Source organism: Sorex araneus, chromosome 1 (genome assembly GCF_027595985.1).
Source record: "Sorex araneus isolate mSorAra2 chromosome 1, mSorAra2.pri, whole genome shotgun sequence".
NCBI lineage: Eukaryota > Metazoa > Chordata > Mammalia > Eulipotyphla > Soricidae > Sorex > Sorex araneus.
Genome location: NC_073302.1, coordinates 31,712,403 through 31,732,662, shown reverse-complemented (window position 1 = coordinate 31,732,662; position 20,260 = coordinate 31,712,403).

The following is a 20,260-nucleotide window of genomic DNA, read 5'->3' as shown; positions in this document are numbered from 1 at the left end:
GAGTTGAAATCCTCAAGATGTTCAATGAACTCAATGGAAAGATTGACAAGTTAAAGGAGAACCTGACAGAAACAATACAACAGATAGCCGAGAAAATACGGGAAGAAATAAGAGCAGAAATAAAAAAGCTACAAAAAGAAATGAAGGATTCCATAGATGAAATAAAAAACTCTGTGGCTGCCCTCAACAATAGAATTACTACAGTGGAAGATAGGATCAGTGAGATTGAAGATTAGCTGCAAGAAGCCTCAGGCAACAACAAACAATGGGAAGAGACCTCAAAATAGCTCTAGGGCAACTCAGAATCCTAGGGGATGATTTCCAGAGGAACAACATTAGAATCATTGGAGTACCAGAAGGACAGGGAAGCAACCCCAACGAAAAAGCCACAGTCAAAAAAAAAAAAAATCATTGCTGAAAAGTTCCAAGAGCTGGAGAATGCAGGCATCCAGATTCAAGGCGCCCGAAGGGTGCCAGCTGAAAGAGACCCTAACAGAAAAACCCCAAGACATATCATATTTAGAATGATGGATGTCATGGATAGAGACACAGTACTGCAAGCAGCAAGGTCGAAGAAGAAAATCGCATACAAAGGAGCACCCTTTAGATTCACAGCAGACCCATCAGAGGAAACCCTCCAAGCCCAAAGGCAGTGGTGGGATATAGTGAAAAAACTCAAGGAAATGAATGCCTTACCAAGAATACTTTATCCGGCTAAACTCTCAATGAAACTCGAAGGAATGATACACTATATTTGGGATAAACAATAGCTCAGGAACTTTATAGACTCAAAACCAAATCTAAAAGAAGGACTAAAGGGGCTATTGTAAGACAAGAATCTCTACAAGCACAACAAACCCTTATAGAAAGATGGCGCAAAATCCCATAACAATAATCTCTATTAATGTCAATGGTCTAAATTCACCAATTAAGAGACACAAAGTGGAAAAATGGTTCAGAGACTGAACCCAACATTTTGCTGCCTGAAGGAATCGCATCTGAATAACAAGAACAAACACAGACTCAAAGTCAAAGGATGGAAAACAATCCTGCAAGCAAAGAACTCCCTCAAAAAACTTGGGCTGGACTTACTAGTATCATACAACATACATTTCAGGTTGAAAAAGATTAAAAAGGCATCTTGCCACATTGAACAGAGAAGAGGCCAGGCAGTCTGGTGAGCAACGCGGCCGGAGAAATGCTCCGGACCGGAATCCGGGCCAACAACACCAGGGATCCAGACGGAGGAGGTACAGCTGGGACGCCTTCTCCAAATGGAGCCCTGGCGACACTGAGCAGCAACTAACACGGCTCCGGGTTGCGGGACTGGAACACATCTGAACCACGCGGCCGCTAGAGCGGCCGCGTGACCTTTTCAAAAAACTGAAAATATACAATCTTTTAATGGAAAACCAATTATCAAATGCTTCCTTAGTAAGGCTGTCTTTCTTGGGGGGAAACTACAACAACAATAGTGAGTTTTGTTTTGCAATATGGAACGTAATCAAGGTAAAGAGAAAATGAAGTGAAATTCATCAGTTATACAGTGGGGGGGTGGGGGCGGGGGGTATACTGGGGATTCTGCTGGTGGAATATGGGCACTGGTGAAGGGATGGTGTTTGAATATTGTATAACTGAGACATAAACCTGAAAACTGTGTATCTTTCCACATGGTGATATAATAAAAATTTTTTTTAAAAAAGAAAAAGATTAAAAAGGAGAAGGAAAGACATTTTTTATTAATCAAGGGATATGTACAGCAGGAAGAAATCACACTCCTAAACGTGTACGCACCCAGTGAGGGACCAGCTAAGTACCTACAACAACTCCTAACAGACCTTAAGAAGGAACAACACAATCTTGAGCAACATAATTGCAGTTGGAGACTTCAACACAGCCCTATCACCCTGGATAGATCAAGAAGATTAAAACCCACAAAGGAAATACTGGCTTTGAAGGAAGAAATTGAAGAGACAGGGCTAATAGATCTATACAGGGCTTTATATCCCAAAAAATGGGACTACACATTCTTTTCCAGTGTACATGAACATTTTCCAGAATAGACCATGTGCTGGGCCACACAACATACCTCAACAGAATCAGGAAGATAGACATTGTATCAGCTTGCTTTTCAGACCATGATGCACTGAAGATAGAAGTTAATCGCACACAGACTCAGGAAACCAAATCAAACACCTGGAAATTAAACAACTCGATGTTGAACAATGAGTGGGTCAGGAAGGAAATCAAAGAAGAAATCATGATGTACCTGGAAACAAATGAGGATGAAGACATGAGCTACCAGAACCTGTGGGACACAGCTAAAGCCGTGTTAAGGGAAAAATTTCTAGCTCTGCAAGCATTCCTCAGGAAGGAAGAAAGGGCCCACATAAATAACTTGACTTCATGGCTTAAGATTTTAGAAAAGGACCAACAAAAGGAGCCCAAATCAGGCAGAATAAAAGAGATAATAAAATTTAGAGCAGAAATCAATGACATAGAAAACCAAAAGACGATCCAAAAGATCAATGAAACCAAGAGCTGCTGCTTCGCAAAAGTAAACAAGATTGATAAACCATTAGCAAGACTCACAAAGAAAGAGAGGGAAGGAGAAATCTTATAAACAGAATCAGAAATGAAAAGGGGGACATCACAACAGAAACCAAAGTAATTCAAAAGATTATCAGAGACTACTTTGAAAAGCTGTATGCCACAAAACAACAGAACCTAGAAGAAATGGATAAATTCCTAGATTCCTACAATCTCCAAAGGCTAAACCAAGAAGATCAGGAATACCTGAACAGTCCTATTAATATCTAGGAAATTGACACTGTAATCAAAAGTCTTCCCAAAAACAAAAGCCCAGGTCTAGATGGATTCACTGGCGAATTTTTTCAAACATTTAAAGAGGACCTGTTGCTATTTCTTCTCAAGCTTTTCCAGGAAATTGAAAAAACAGAAACCCTCCGAAACAGTTTCTACGAGGCTCATATCTCCCTAATGCCAAAAGCAAACAAAGACACCACAGAAAAAGAAAACTATAGGTCTATATCTCTGGTGAACACGAGTGCAAAGATTCTCAACAAAATATTAGCAAACAATTCAACAACTGATCAAAAAGATCATACACCACGACCAAGTGGGATTCATCCCAGATATGCAAGGATGGTTTAACATTCGGAAATTAATCAACATAATCCATCATATCAATAAAAGAAAAGATAAAAATCATATGATCATATCAATAGATGCAGAGGAAGCATTTGACAAGACCCAGCACCCATTCATGATGAAAACTCTCGTTAAAATGGGTATAGAAGGGACTTTCCTCAATATATTTAAAGCCATCTACTACAAGCCTATAGCAAGCATCATCCTAAATGGGGAAAAACTGAGATCCTTCCCTCTGAGATCATGAACGAGACAAGGATGCCCACTCTCTCCACTCCTGTTCAATATATTACTGGAAATACTTGCAATAGCGGTTAGGCAAGAAAAAGGTTTTAAGGGCATTCAGGTAGGAAAGGAAGAAATCAAGCTCTCACTATTTTCAGACGGTATGATACTATACTTGAGAACCCTAAATCCTCAACCAAGAAACTCTTAGAAACAACAGACTTGTATAGTAATGTTGCAGGCTATAAAGTCAACATCCAAAAGTCCATGGCTTTCCTATATGCAAATAATGAGAGAGTAGAAAGCGACATGATAAAAGCAATCTTGTTCAAAGTTGTGCCTCAAAAAATCAAGTACCTCGGAATGAGCTTAACTTAGGAGGTAAAGGACCTGTATAATGAAAACTACAAAACGCTACTTCAGGAAATTAAAGAGGAGACGAGGAAATGGAAAGACATCCCCTACTCATGGATTGGAAGAATTAGTATTGTCAAAATGGCAATACTCCCCAAAGCATTGTACAAATTCAATGCGATTCCTGTAAGGATACCCTTGACATTCTTCAAAGACATGGAGCAAGCACTCCTGAAATTCATATGGAACAATAAGCCAACACGAAAAGCTAAATCAATTCTTGGGAAAAAGAAAATGGGAAGAATCAAGCTCCCCAACTTCAAACTCTACTACAAAGTGGTAGTCATTAAAACAGCATGGTACTGGAACAAAGGCAGAGCTGCAGACCAATGGAACAGGGTTGAATACTCTGACCCCTACCCCCCCCCAAATTTATGATCATCTAATCTTTGATAAGGGAGAAATAAATGTGAAGTGGAGCAAGGAAAGCATGTTTAACAAATTTTGCTGGCAAAACTGGGCAGCTATATGCAAAAAAAATGGACTCAGATCTCCACCTATCACCATGTACAAAGGTCAGATCAAAATGGATTAAAGACCTCAACATCAGACCAGAATCCCTAAGGTACGTTGAAGACAAGGTCTGCAAAACCCTCCACCTCATTGTAGCCAACGGTATCTTCAAAAATGACACACCACTGGCCAAGCAAGTGAAAACAGAGATAAATAATTGGGACTACTTTAAACTAAGAAGCTTCCGCACCTCAAAGAAGATACAGTGACCAAAGTACAATGACAGCATACAGAATGGGAAAAGATATTTACCCAATACCCATCGATAAGGTGTTGATATCAAGGATATACAAGGCACTGGTTGAACTCCACAAGAAGAAAACTGCCTATCTGATCAAAAAATGGGGTGATGATATGAACAGAAACCTTCCCAAAGAAGAAATCCAAATGGCTGAGAGACACATGAGAAAATTCTCTACATCACTAATCATCAGGGAGATACAGATCAAAACAAATAATGAACATTGGTGGTAGAAAATGGGTGTTGGTGGAGGGTTGGGTATTCATTGTATGATTGAAAAGCAAGCATGAAAGTTTATAAGTCTGTAATTATACTTCACAGTTATTCACTAATAAAAAATGAGATATCACCTCATACTACAGAGACTGGCCCACATCCAAAATAACAAAAGTAACCGGTATTGGCGTGGATGTGGGGAGAAAGGGACTCTTCCCTGCTGGTGGGAATGCTGACTTGTTCAGCTCTTTTGGAAAACAATATGGACAATTCTCAAAAAATTAGAAATTGAGCTCCCATTTGACTCAGCAATACCATTCCTGGGAATATATCCTGGAGAGGCAAAAAGGTATAGTAGAAATGACATCTGCATTTCTATGTTCATTGCAGCACTGTTTTCAATAGCCACAATCTGGAAAAGACCGGAGTGCCCAAAAACAGATGACTGATTAAAGAAACTTTGGTATAACTACACAATGGAATACTATGCAGCTGTTAGAAAAGATGAAGTCATCAAATTTGCATATAAGTGGATCAATATGGAAAGTATCATGTTGAATGAAATGAGTCAGAAAGAAAGAGGCAGACTTAGAAAGATTGCGCTCATATGTGGAATATAAAGTAGCAGAGAGGTACGAGCTTGCAATGATGCAACTTCTGGCAGAAATTTCTCTGGACTTAGTTACTAAAATACTAAAATACAGAAATCCAAAACCTCACGACTGCTACTGTGGCAACACGACCTCATATCTCTTCATTCTCAGCAATGGAAAACAAATTATCAAATGCTTCCTTTCCCGCAGGTCCGGGGGGGGGGGAAACTCCAAACAATAATAGTTTTTTGTTGAAATATTGAATGTAATCAAAGTAAAGAGAAATTAAAGTAAAGTTTATCAGCTACACAGGTGGGGTGGGGGGCTGGCGGGGTGGGGGGTCGAGAGGGAGGTATACTGTGGTTCTTGGTGGTGGAATAAGCACACTGGTGAAGGAATGGGTGTTCGAGCATTGTATAACTGAGACTTAAGCCTGAAAGCTTTGTAACTTTCCACAAGGTGATTCAATAAAAACAAATAAATAAATAAAAATAAATAAAGTTAAATTAAATAAAAAGAAGAATGCAAGTTTTGTTAGGTTGATTGTTAAACTGATGTAATTTAGTTGATTTTATTATTTGATGTGTCCTACGCAGCATAGGCTAGGGTTAGGATGAGAATTTGGGCTATAATAAGGGTCAGGCCGTGTGCAGGTATTAGGTTAAATGCTTTAGTGGGATTAAAGTCAAAATTCATGTAATGTATTGAACAGTTGTTTGTTTTAGCTAATGAATAAGCTTAGTCCTAGTATTGGGTCATAATTAGCAAAGGATTTTAATTGGATCAGGTTTGTACAAAAGTGACATTTATATTTGGTAATTGTATAGTTGTCAGGTGTTTGTCTGTGGTTGAGGATGAAAGTTAAATATAGGGTACTTGTTAACTTGGTATAAATTGGTAGAACATAACATCTGATAATGAAGGTTTAGGATAGGTTAGGGTTAGAGTGAAAATTGGACTTAGAGTTAAGATTTTTCATCGTTTAGTATTGTATTTAACTGGGATTTAAGTTTAAAATGCATGTTAAGTAGCATTTGCTCGAGGGGGCACCAGTAGTGTCTCCATTGTGAGATTTGTTTTTATTGTTTTTGACATATCAAATATGCCATGGGTAGCTTGCCAGGCTCTATTGTGCAGGCAGGATACTCTTGGTAGCTTGTTGGGCTCTCCAAGAGAGACAGAGGAATTGAACCCTGGTGGGCCACATGCAAGGCAAACGCCCTACCCGCTGTGATATTTCTCCAGTGCACAACTATAAAAGCAAGGAACTGACTGACATGCAAAACTTGAAAACTTAAAATTGCATAGAAATGCAATTTGAAATAGCAAACTTAAATTTAAACAACACTCAAGATAAAAAGTTCAGCATTTACACCCAAACATAATGCTTGCAAGCATTTAGAATAGGGATTACATTCTCTGTGCTGGTATAATATAAATCTGATCTTGAAATCCAAGGGCATAGTCATCTGTTTCTGTCCTTTACTTCAAGAAATTAGCTCTTTTACAGTTGTTTTTTCTTTGTATATTTTACTAGTGAATCACTGTGAGGCACAGTTACAGACTTACAAACTTTTGTGTTTGCATTTTAGTTATACAGTGGTGGAATGCCCATCCCACATGAAATCTTTTCTTTCAGTTAAATCATAAGGAGGATAATTTTCATATACTTCTTTGCAAATCTGCTTCATTATAACTTCTTCCAGGTTAACATTGGCCAATAGTTTCTTTAATGTTTCCTTTTTCTCTTCATCTGTGGAAGGTTTCTTCAGTTTTTTAATTAGAGGTTCACCATATGAACTATCTTCAGATTCACTTTCTTTTTTGGAGCTGTTTTGATTCTTCTTGGTGGTGTTGCTATTATGTTGTAACTAATGAGTGAGTTTAGGCCTAGGTTTGGGTCAGGTTAGCTAAATTTTGATTGGATTAGGATTTCCATATCAGGTAAAGATTGGGTTTGTGAATTAGTTTAGTTGTAAGGTGATTCCTCTGTTATAAGTTAAGAATATAAGATATGTGTATTGTGATTAAAAAGTTGTAATTTGGTTGTTTTTGACATTGGATGTGTTCTTTGGAGCATAGGGCAGATTATAAGAAGAATTGGAGGTAGCCCAAAACTGTCTCTAGTACCATATAAGCTCATTAACGGCTGTTATCCAGAGACTCACAAATAAATCTTGGAAGAGAGCAACACACTGCAGAGGTGCCTCCAGACCCTGAATTGGGCTGATTCTTATCTGGAGCATCCCAGAGAGGGGCAGGTGACTCCCTCCATTCACCTCAACAGAGCAGGCAAAGTAGAAGGCAGCCTATCTGGATAAAACATATATATATATATATATATATATATTATATCAGATAAGGCTCAACCTGTAACATATTAGTAATCTCTTATACAGGGGTTTAATGGCTCCAAGGTGAGATACAACTTCCTTTACATACTTCTTCTAAGGGTACTGTTTTTGGATCATTTTTAGTGGATTATTCATAGTGAACAATACAAAATAAATGACTTAGGATTGCCTTTGGGGCAATTTTCGTGATGCTGGGAAATTTCAAAATAATAGAGGTGAGATTGGCATTAGAATATTGAATGTAATAAATCATTGTGAACAACTTCATAAAAAATTAGGAAAGTGAAAAACAAGAATTGGGACTAGCATTAGGGTTATTTTGTGTAGAGAAGAGGTATGGTTTACTGGGATTAAAGTAAAAAAATGTTTGTTAATTATTGGGTGATTGTTATTTTTTGACTTATGAGTGCATCTAGTACTAGCACTGGGTACTAGTTAGATTAATGCATTGATTTAATTAGGATTTAGATTAAAGGAAATGGCTAGGTTTGGGGGCTATTATAACTGTCAGGTTTTCGTTTGCTTTTTGTAGAGAATGCAAGTTAAATATAGAGTGGTTGTTAAATTTATGTCAATTTGCTGTCTTTGAAATCTGCTAAGATGAGTTTAGCATCGTTTTGGGTTGGTGTAAGGGCTTCGGTTAGAGTCGGTTTATTTAGGGTTTAGTGGTTTGTAACAGTGAGACTGGAGAGATGAATAAATATGTATGTCTTCACAATTATAAAAATGTATAGGGTACTAGAGACCATGCAATTATCTGCTTTCAAGTATATCTGACAAATAATGTTTTTAATGATTTCTAACATTTTAAGTCTGTATTAGTGTGGTTATTATTTCATTTTATGGAAAATATAGTATATAGAAATATGTTTTGATATTAGAATTGTATTATAAAAATATGTGTTTAAATTAAATTCTGTGGAAGATACTATGAAGAATAGGATAAGAATATTCATTGTAGATTAAAGAAGTCTTGGGTACCAAGTATGTTGTAAACATTATGATTAAAAATTTATTCTTTGAAATAATATGTCACTGTCACTGTCATCCCTTTGCTCATCGATTTACTCCAGAGGGCACCAGTAATGTCTCCATTGTCAGATTTGTTACTGTTTTTGACATATCATATACACCACGGTTAGCTTGCCAGTCTCTGCTGTGCAGGCGAGATACTCTTGGTAACTTGCCGGGCTCTCCGAGAGGGGCGGAGGTATCAAACAAGGGTTGGCCACGTGTGAGGTGAACATGCTACACTTTGCACTACTTCTCCAGCTCAAGAGATAATATGTTCATGGTAAAAAAATTTATATGATTTCTGGTTGTGGAAACAAAAAATTTATATTATTCCAAAGACCACACAGCAAATAAATCTATATTTAAAATAAAATATATATTTAATATTTTTCCTAAAATTTTCATATCTGAAGTAATTCTGTTACCAGTACATTTTTGACATCTTACTTCTATCTTCTACCTTTTATGTTTATTCCAATAGGGATGAACTCTTTTACTCACTGACATCTAATTATACCCAGCTAGAATCATGTAAAATGACAACATAAAAATTTGTATTCAGGCAGAGAAATCACTTCCAAGATATCCTCAATGCTGACCGTGACAATATAATCTAACTTTCAATTGTATAGGGAGTTTAATAAATTATAACTGAGTCAACTATATATATTATTTTCACAGTACTTTTGAAAATCAACATGAACAAATATGAAGAATGGTAAGAATATTCTGGGGTGAGAGAAAGAAAACAAAACCATGGAGGATGGGCCAAAATGAGCTGGAGTGAAGAGAACACTTTTTATAAAAATAAAAGTTTACGGTGTTCTCTTTTGCTCTCTGTCTCCTTTTGGGTGTTGTGGTTTATAATAGAGGTATTAAGTAGCCATAATGTTCAGTCTATAGTCGTCTTTGAGCCCGCATCTCTCATCCTGAGCTGGCCCTCCTAGCACAGAGGCAGGGTGGGGTGGAGAGGGATGCTGGGAACATTGGTGGTAGAAAATGGCTGTTGGTGGAGGGTTGGGTATTCCTTGTATGACTGAAAAGCAAGCATGAAAGTTTATAAGTCTGTAATTATACCTCACAGTTATTCACTAATAAAAAATTTAAAAAACAAATCTTTTAAAAAGAAATGTGCTTTTGACAGCGCAGGGGCCGCGGATTTCCTGAGCGCAAAAGGGAGACGCCGATCCAGCCAAAACAGGACGTGAGCGCGCTTGCGGGAGTCCCCAGGGGGCGGGGGCGGCGACCCCCGCCCACAGCAGATAGATACTTAAACCCACCTCCCCCACGTGTGCTTCCTTTTGGACCCGGCTGTGGAGCGAGCACGATGGAGGGGCCCGAGGGAGCGCCCTCGGACCCCAAGCAGCCCACTGAACTAATTCCGGCATGGGACCAGAGACCCCACGGCGTGCTGAAGCTGTGGGACCCGGGCATCCCCCAATTCTTTTAACCTGTCTCTCTCTCAACTCCTCCCTCCTGAGCACAGCGCAGGGGCCACGGTTTTCCTGAGCGCAAAAGGGAGACGCCGAGCCTCTCTCTAGGTTTCTCCATCTTATGAGCACCATAAAAGGGTAAAAGTTTGTAGTGATGTTATTTCTGGTTGTACTTTCCCTGGACTTTATACAGAAACCCAAAACTTAATGTCATCTTAGTATGAGCAATATGTAATGGTTCCTTTCTAATGGGGCGGACTTTTGTGGGAGATCCTAATAGTAAGTCTGTTGCTGAAATATTGAAGGCAATCAAAGTGGTAGCCATCTCACTAGACTGAACTAAGCTATATCCCCACGCCGGTTGAGAAGAAATTTTCTTCTTTCTCGGGAAGAAACGCGGTGTGTCATCAACTACAGTGTGATGTCCATTAAGCAAGCAGACCTGGTGGCGTGGGAATGGGATATAAGGGGAAAAATTATGTACAAGGAACAGCGGGACGCTGGTGGAATCTCGAGCCGGAGCCGATACCAGCGCAAGACCTTCGGGTCCAGAGACTGCTTGGAGACACTCTACTAGTCTATCAACTAAGCCAGAGCCCCACGCCTGCTGATGACGGGAAATAACCATCCTTTTCGGTTTTTTTCCCTTGTCAGGCAGCGTGGCGATTACTAAAACAGGCGTGAACTCGGTGGCGCGGGGCAAGGGGGAAAAAGAAAAACTATGTAACAAACAGCGGGACTTAATATCTCTATATTCTTAGCAATGGAGAACTATCAAATGCCTCCTTGGCAATAGGACTGCTTTTCTTTTTGGGGGGAAACCCCAACAACGGTAGTGAGTTGTGTATCGAAACATGGAATGTAATCGAAATAAGGCGTAAACGAAGTGAAACATATCATGTGCAAGGGTTGGGACTGGGGAGGTGGGAGGGGGCGGCAGGTATACTGGGGGGGTTGGTGATGGAAGATGGGCACTGGTGAAGTGAAGGGTGTTTGAGAATTGTATAACCGACATAATCCTGAGAACTATGTAACCCTCCACATGGTGATTCAATAAAATTAAAAAAAAATAATAAATTAAAAAAAAATGATATGCAGTTGAGCCAAAAAAAAAAAGAAATGTGCTTTTGAAACAAAAAAGTTTATAAACCTAAGTATAAGGATATGAACAAATTATTTTATGCTTCATGTAGAAAAGTAAACATTACCTTTGCTTTAGCTGTTCTAAGAACATTATTGTTTTCTTTGCCTGATCCCAAAAAGGAAAATGAAGGTTTACTTCTTATTTTCTTTGTGAACATAAACTATGCTTACAGGATAGTAAATGTTTCATGAATGGAAGATGACATGATTCTATATTTATTCATATCATGTATACATTAGTGTCAAACTCCCTGTCACTTTAATAAATAGATTTGTTTTCTATTTTTGAAAACACAGGTAGCTTAGGTGAATTGACAAGCATTCTGTCTTAGGCATTTCTCTTTTCTCAAATGTTGTTTGTCAATTGTATTATTTTACACATATGTGTATACTGATTCAAAAATAATTTAACAATAAAAGCAAAGGGCTCAAAAATAATATTGTAAAGAAGGAAGAAAGAATTCTAATCTAAAATGGTGTTGAAAATACTGCATCTTTACTCATTACTCCTATGAGATACTATTCTATAAAGAATAGAACAGTAAGTAAAATTTTGTTATAGATAAATGTCATGGAGAAACCTCTTGGTATAGTTCACTGTTACTGTCACTGTCATCCCGTTGCTCATCAATTTGTTGGAGCGGGCACCAGTAACGTCTCTCATCGAGAGACTTATTGTTACTGTTTTTGGCATATCCAATATGCCACTGGTATCTCTGCCGTGCGGGAGCGATACTCTCGGCAGCTTGCCGGGCTCTCTGAGAGGGGTGGAGAAATCGAACACGAGTGGGCCACGTGAAAGGCGAACGCCCTACCACTGTGCTATTGCTCCAGCCCTTGGTAAGCTAGAAACAGTTATTTTTATTGACGATCTGTCACTTGTCAGCAACATCAATGTTTGATTATATTGATATAATGAATTGCTGACCTTAAACCTTGGCCTTTCTATCATAAATTGCAAGGTAGGGATTAAGAGATAGCAGCAGCATAGAAGTAATAGTATAACTACATACATTATAATAGGCTCAAGAATGTCAAAAACATTTTAATTTACTAAAAATTCAGATTAAGTAAAATTATCAGGCTAGATAATGTTAAACCATTAGTCTGATCTCACAAGATAATTTTAGCATAGGACTAGTTATATAGTTTTATAGTTGACACATATTGTTGACTATATTAGATAGGAAATAAAAAACTAAATATCTAAAACTTCATGTTACATTTTTTCCTTAAAATTATACTTGGGAATATGAATTAAAGTGCATTTTTATTGGATTTTAGTCAGAGTCTATTAGAAATTTTAAAAATACTGTAGTCAAAAATAACAAAACCAAAAATGACTAAAAATATCCAAACATCAAGAAAGCAATAAAGAACCTCAAATACATAAGTCAAGTACATTACAAGTTGGCATAGATCCGGGCAGAAAAACAACAGATACCATAATAGGAAAAATAACATGATAAAAATAACATAATAGATTGGAAAGAAGCCCAGATGCCAGGAGTAAAAAGAGGAAAATGGGAGATAACAGGCTGTAGAGCTGTGGTATATCAACATACTTGAACCACAAAACCAACAAAAGTGAATGCTTGGGATACAAATGACAAAAGCAACCAAAACTAAAATTGTGCCTATCAAGGAGGTAGACTGGAAGCACTGGGAGGGAAACTGGGGACATTGGTGTAGGGGAAGTTGACCCCAATGGTGGGATTAGTTTTGGAGATTGTGTGCCTGAAATTCAGCTATTAATAGCTTTATAAATCACATTTTTTAATTGCTCAAGATGAAAGTGTGTCATTTCTTTTTGTGACTACAACAGGGTTATAGACAGCTGACATGTTTAGAGATAAGAAGAAAAAATGATTGTATAATATAGGTCACTAGTAGAGCTAGGAATTTTATTATTTTAGTGATTATTGAATTTTGTTCAATCAGCAAATGATTTGTTATGATCAACTATGGTGCTCAATTCTCAAAGTGTGGCAGTTAATAAATAGATAAGTCATTATTAATATTTCAGAAATAAAATAAATATATAAGAAAGTTTATTAATTGACCACTGAGTCAATTATGAGAAAAATCTAGAATAAGTTATACTGAGCAGAAAAATTATACTTGAATAGTTTATATTTGATTGAACTGTATCAGCTTAATAGATACTATTAGATTTCCACTTAGTAGTGAAATACCGTCAAAATAATTCAGAGTGTGAAAAGAGCTTTAGTGAATTGGCAACCCCTTCTCCTCCCAAACTAATGTCTATTTGCCTCAGTAGATGAAATGGAGAATAAAGCTTGCCATAGAGAAAGGAAATGCTTTTTTTACAAGATAAAATTATGGATTTATGTGTGTGCCTTTCTTTAAGTTTTGAGGCCATACTTAACCACATTCAGAGCTTATTCTTGGCTTTGAGGTCAGTGATTACTCCTAGTAGGGCTCAAGAAGCAATATGGGTTGCTAGAGATTGAATCTAGGTCAGCTGTGTGCAAATGCCCTAGCCCCTGCACTATAGATTGGCCTGTCATTTGATTTCAAGGCAAAAATAATTTACTATTACCATGTAACTATTGAGTCTTGTAGTCATTTTGTCTAGGTGCTCCACTCAATAATACTCAATAATGGGATATCAGACCATAGAATGACAGGCATTTTAGGATATACAGATTTAACTTGTAGCCAGTAGCAAGCTAATAACAACTCTTGAAAATTATTTTAAATCAGAGCTGTGCCAGGAACACAAGAAGTCAAAAACTTCAAAGAAAACTTTTAGATGGAGGTTGCCTTTCTGTACACATTGTACTGTACCTCACCATTCTGTGTCTTATAAAAGGAGCATCTCTTCCCCTATGGCAAGCTTACTTTTTCATTTCACCTACTGAAGCAAAGAATATCTCATTGAAAATTGCTTTAAATGTTAGGTGATATAAAGGACCAAATAAAACACCCAGTGAGGCACATTATATGTTAAAGACCGAAGGAATAAAATAATAAAATGAAATTCTAAGTTTAAATTTTAGTTATTTGGAATGAAAATATAACACCTTTTCCTTGAGTACAGGAGGCAATAGTGTTGGAAGTGATTAGTAGCTTGTGATTTAAACAAAGAATATGTAAATTCTGACAAGCTACCCACATTAAGCTGGTAAGTAACTCCTTCAGTTTATCCGTGTCATTTTGAAGAAGTGAAAAGGGAGGGCTAATTTTGACTGAAGGCATAGTTTCAGTGCAACCAAACAGTGGACATTATAGTATTTATTTTAATTCCTTTTTTCTGCCTAAATTCTAAAACTAAAACTTCAACAATATGTTAAGTAATAATAATAACATAGTCTAGCAAGTGCAGCACAATAGCAATTACCAACAGTCAAATCTGAGTTATCATTAGGATGAAATTAAACCTCTATTACAGCTATTGTAGGAGACTCATGATTACAAATTCTTACAGTAATACAGGCCCAAACAACCTCAGAGTCATGTTCACTGCGTTCAAACTGTTACTGTGAATTTCTTATAGAAGCAGGTCTACTTGAACCTTGCATAACATCAAGCATAATAAAAAATTAAAATGCAAAGAAATTATTTTACACTGATGGATGAAAACAAAAGCTTTTGAAGAACCCCAAGGACATCAAATGTTTCTAAACTTCCAGATGAAAATACCATCATTGATAATCATTTTTTTTCTTTTTGGGTCATATCCTGTGATGCACAAGGGTTACTCCTGGCTCTGCGCTCAGGAATTAACCTTGGCGGTGCTCAGGGGACCATATGGGAGGCTAGGAATCGAACCCAGGTTGGCCGCGTGCAAGGCAAATACCCTATCCAGCCCTTTCATTGATAATCTTAATGACATAATTAAAACTAGAAAATAATTGGAAAGTATTTTCATAAGGACAATGAAAGCATAAAAAATTCCAAATAGAAAACATTAGCTAAGAGTGTAGTCACTGAACTGAAAAGAATGAAGTACTCAAGATCAGAGAGATGAAAGAAAAAGACTGAATTAATTAACTAAATAATAATCACTGTATCACTGTAACACTGTCATCCCATTGATCATCAATTTGCTTGAGCAGGCAACAGTAATGTCTCCGTTCGTCCTAGCCCTGAGATTTTAGCAGCCTCTCTTTACTCGTTCTTCCCAGTGGTGCCACATTGGAGGCTCGTTCAGGGTAAGGGGAATAAGACCCATCATTGTTACTGTATTTGGCATATCAAATACACCACAGAGAGCTTGCCATGCTCTGTCATGTGGGCAGGATGCTCTTGGTAACTTGTCAGGTTTTCCGAGAGGGAGAACTAGGCTATAAGATTAATATAGGAAAATAATAAGAAAATAACAGTAAAAAAGCTCAAATTCATAGTTGAAGAAATAGTAGCTGAGAAGTTATCCCAAATAAGGACAGGAACAACTATGTAGGTGGCATAAAAAATTCCAAAGAAGGGGCTGGAGCGATAGCACAGCGGGTAGGGCATTTGCCTTGCACGCGGCCGACCCGGGTTCTAATCCCAGCATCCCATATGGTCCCCTGAGCACCGCCAGGGGTAATTCCTGAGTGAAGAGCCAGGAGTAACCCCTGTGCATCGCCGGGTGTGACCCAAAAACCAAAAAAAAAAAAAAAAAGAATTCCAAAGAAAAGTAAATCCGATCAGAAGCACACCAGGAAACATAATAATAAATGTAAAAATCAGAGATAGTGATAGAATACTAAAAGTAATAAGCAAAAAGAAAATAGTTACATAGAAAGTAAGACATATTTCTTAATGAAACTTTACATATCTGAAGGATATGTAAAGTTTCATTTAGGCCCTAAATGAAACTTTACATATCTGAAGGAAACCACATGATAAATTCAGAGTGTTAAATGTAATAAGCTTCTATCCAATAATATACTATCTAGCCTGTCATCAGTCAGATTCAAAGAAATGACAGTGAGCTATTTAGACAAGCAACAGTTAAAATAATTCATGGTCACCACACCTGTTCTAAAAGATACACTAAATGAATGCCTATAGAAGTAAATAAAAATCCACTCATAATTAGTAAAATACTTTTAAAATACACAACATATGGAAAATAAAGTGAATAATAGTGGGGTCTCAGAAATAAACTCAAGATTTGCTTGCTTTAAATTTAAATGTTAACATAAACTTAGACTCTAGACTTAAGCTTCATAGTCACTTATGCAAAAAAATATTATTAGAAGACAATATACAAATAAAACAAAGTCAATACATCACATTTGGTTATCAAATTAAAAAGGTATAAAATAATAGAATAACAAATGAAAAATATGAACTTTGGAAATACAATCTATATAGAAAAAAATATAATAAAATCTTACATGGAATTTATTGACAATTGTACTAAAACCAAAACTAAAACTAAAACAATTGTATGAAAACGGCAGAGTCTGGCAAGCTACCCTTGGCATATTAAATATGCCAAAAACAGTAATGTTAAGTCTCATTCCCCTGACCCTGAAAGAGCCTTCGATCATTGGGAAAGGCCAGTGAGGAGAGGCTGCTAAAATTTCAGGGCTGAGTGTAATAGAGATGTTACTGGTGTCCACTCGAGTAAATAGATGAACAACGGGATGCCAGTGATACACTGATACTAAAACCATTGAACTCAGCAGTCCAAAGATACAGTGGTTGCATTGACTCAGGAAATGAAATACAGCCTTTTACAGTTTGTAGGGCAAACATAAGAACTTCAAGGATAGAGATTCAAAGCAAAAAGTCATTAACACATGTATTATATCAAAAACAAAATTAAAACTTAAAAATAATGAGCTAAGAATTATTCTGATGCAATGATTAAAGTTCAAAACATCAAGAGGACTTAACACACGTTTAGAGAGACATGCACAATAATGTAATAGTAGTAGGAGTCTTTAATACCATATTTTTAACACTGGATAAATTAACCAGACAGATAATCAATGTAGTGCAAACACCTTAAATGACAACTTGTAAGAACTGGCCTTTACAGACATTTATAACACTATTTACCTTAAAATGACAAATATGTATTTTTCAGGTATAGATCGCATACTGGGGCACAATACAAGCTAAATAATGTTATAATGACTAAAATTAAGTGTCCTTACTGATCACAATATAATAGCATAAGAAATTAACCATGTAAAGTAAGCTTGAGGGATGATGGAATATTTCTATAGGCCGGAGGACATATTTCACATGCAGGAAGCCCAGGTTCATTTATCTCCATCACATGATCCTGAGCAATGCTAGGAGTGACCCCAAACAAAATGTAGAGAGTAGCCCCTAAACGTTGCTGTGTCCCAAAACAAAACAAATGTTAAATGGAAATAAAACCTCAAACATTTAAAAATGAAAACACATGGTCCTCATTATTATTCAATAATTCATAGTGTACTTGTGGAAAACGCAGAAGATTGAAGACAAAACTATCAGAATATGGGATATAGCAAAGAGAATACTAAAAAAAGCTAATAGTAATGGAGATTATAAAATCAGAAAAATATCAAATAATTTGAAACAGTACCAATTTAAGAAAAAAACAACTGGATTCAGGCAGTATTGACTAGGATGTGATAAAGGAACTCTCACACACTGTTAGTGCAAATAACATCTTATTCAGCCTCTAGGTAAAATAGCACCAAGAATTATAAAATACTAAGAAAGTTTCTATACTTTCCAGTGATTCCATATCTTGGCATCTATCCTAACACAAAAATTTTAATACTGAAAGATATATTCATACCCATCCACATCGCAGTTATTAGTGCAATAGCAAGAATATGAAAACAATTCAAATGTCCAACAACAGATGAATGAACAAAGAAGCTGTGGTATATATAAACAATGGAATACTATACAGCTGTAAGTAAATAAGAAATCATTTTGTTTGATGCAGTTTGAATTGACTAAAAGATATGGTGTATACAATGGAATAATCCAGAGGAAGAAAGATAAATATTGACTGATCAAACTCATTTGTTGCATATGAAGAAACAACACATGAGAGCAGCTAACATGGAGGACCACAACTTGGACCTGGAATACAAAACTTGGATTAGCAAGAAAAGGGAACAAAGGTGGGTATGTAATTGAGAGAAAGGCTAGAAATAGCATAAGGATTACAGTGTAGGGTCTTGGACACCATGGTGATTTGAGATGCAGTAACTTTGTACATAGGTAGAGTAAATCTTAACACTCTTGTAACCACTACCTAAACTATAAAAATAATAAAGTGAATAAAAAATGAAAGCTAAAGTCAGTAAAATGAAGACAATTATAAACTTTAGAGTGGAAATGAATAAATGGACATAAATAAGATAATATATAAGACCAGTGATACTAGAACAGGTTCCTTGAAAGAACAAACACTACTGACAAATTGTTAGTTAAGTTCATGAAAAAAAAAATAGAAACAGTCCTAAGATCAGAAATAAAAGGGAAAATATCAAAAAAGAGATGACATGAATATATATGATCATGCTGCTAAGTAGATACCATATCAGATGTGGTTGTATTTTTCATAATTACATAATCTTCCAATACTGAATAAGGAGTAACTAAAAATTTGAAACAGCCAGTTACAAGCAAGGGAATTAAAATAGTTATCAAAATCTCCCCAAAAACAAAGAGTTATCAATAAAGTGTGGTGGAGGAATTAGCATATACATATATCAGTGGACTAGTGGGGGCAGAGAAATAGTGCAGAGGGTCATGCAGCCGATCAAGGTTCAGTTCTACCAATCCATATGAGCAACAGTAGGTGAGGCCTACAAACAAACTAATAAGCTAGAATTAAGAATCCAAATATAAACTGTCATATATATAAACTGTTACATTATAACAAAGTAATCAAGAAAATAAAATGGAACATGGTGAATTTCTTTAATAAATAGTATTGGAAAGCCTGCTTAATGCTAAGCAAAGGAATAAAATTAAACTGTTATCTCACACCAGACCCCCAAACTACCAGCAAAATTATAATTAAAGGAAATGGATATGTTTGTCAAAGTCTCATATCTTGTATGAGACTCCAGTTATTACCCGTGGTACCACATAGCATGCAAGCTGCCAAGAATTTACGTCCTCATGATCTTCAGCTCTGCCAGATACCAGAAGCACTGTATTGCTGCAATTATTATTGATAGAAGTGTTCCCCAGACTTCAAGTATAACTAGGAGCCCACCCCCTTGTGGATTAAATTATTAGATCTTAGATATAAATCAATAAAATGAACTGAGGAAAACATAGCCAAAGCACTACATGATATTGAATTTAGTGATATTTTTCAGTTATTCTACCCAATTGGCATGGAAAACAAAAGGAGAAAAATAAATAGTATTACCAAACTAAAATGGTTTTCCATTACAAAAAAATTCCTAAAACAAAAGTATGCTGTAATGAGTGATAGAAATTACTAGCACATCATCACTGTATTACTCTATCACTGTCATCCCATTGCTCACCGATTTGCTTGAGCGGGCGTCAGTAACATCTCCAAGTGATACTTCTTGTTATTATTTTTGGCATTTCGAATATGCCATGGACAGCTTGCCAGGCTCTGCAGTGTGGGCGAGATACTCTCAGTAGCTTTCCAGGCTCTCTGAGAGGAGCGGAGGAATCGGACTCAAGTAAGTTGCATGTAAGGCAAATGCCCTACCCTCTGTGCTATTGCTCCAGCCCTTGCACATCATATGTAAAACAAATTACTAATATCCATAGTATGAAAATAATACACAAACTAGAAAACAACAATAAGAAAGAAAACCATCACTCAAAAATGGGAACAAGAGATAAAAATTCATTTCTCCAAAGAAACTACGTTGGTAGTAGTAGAAACATTTAAAATGTTTAGATCACTTATTATCAGGAAGTTAAAATCAAAAGTACAGTAAAGTATCAGCTCACAAGAGTGAGAATGTACCATGTTCA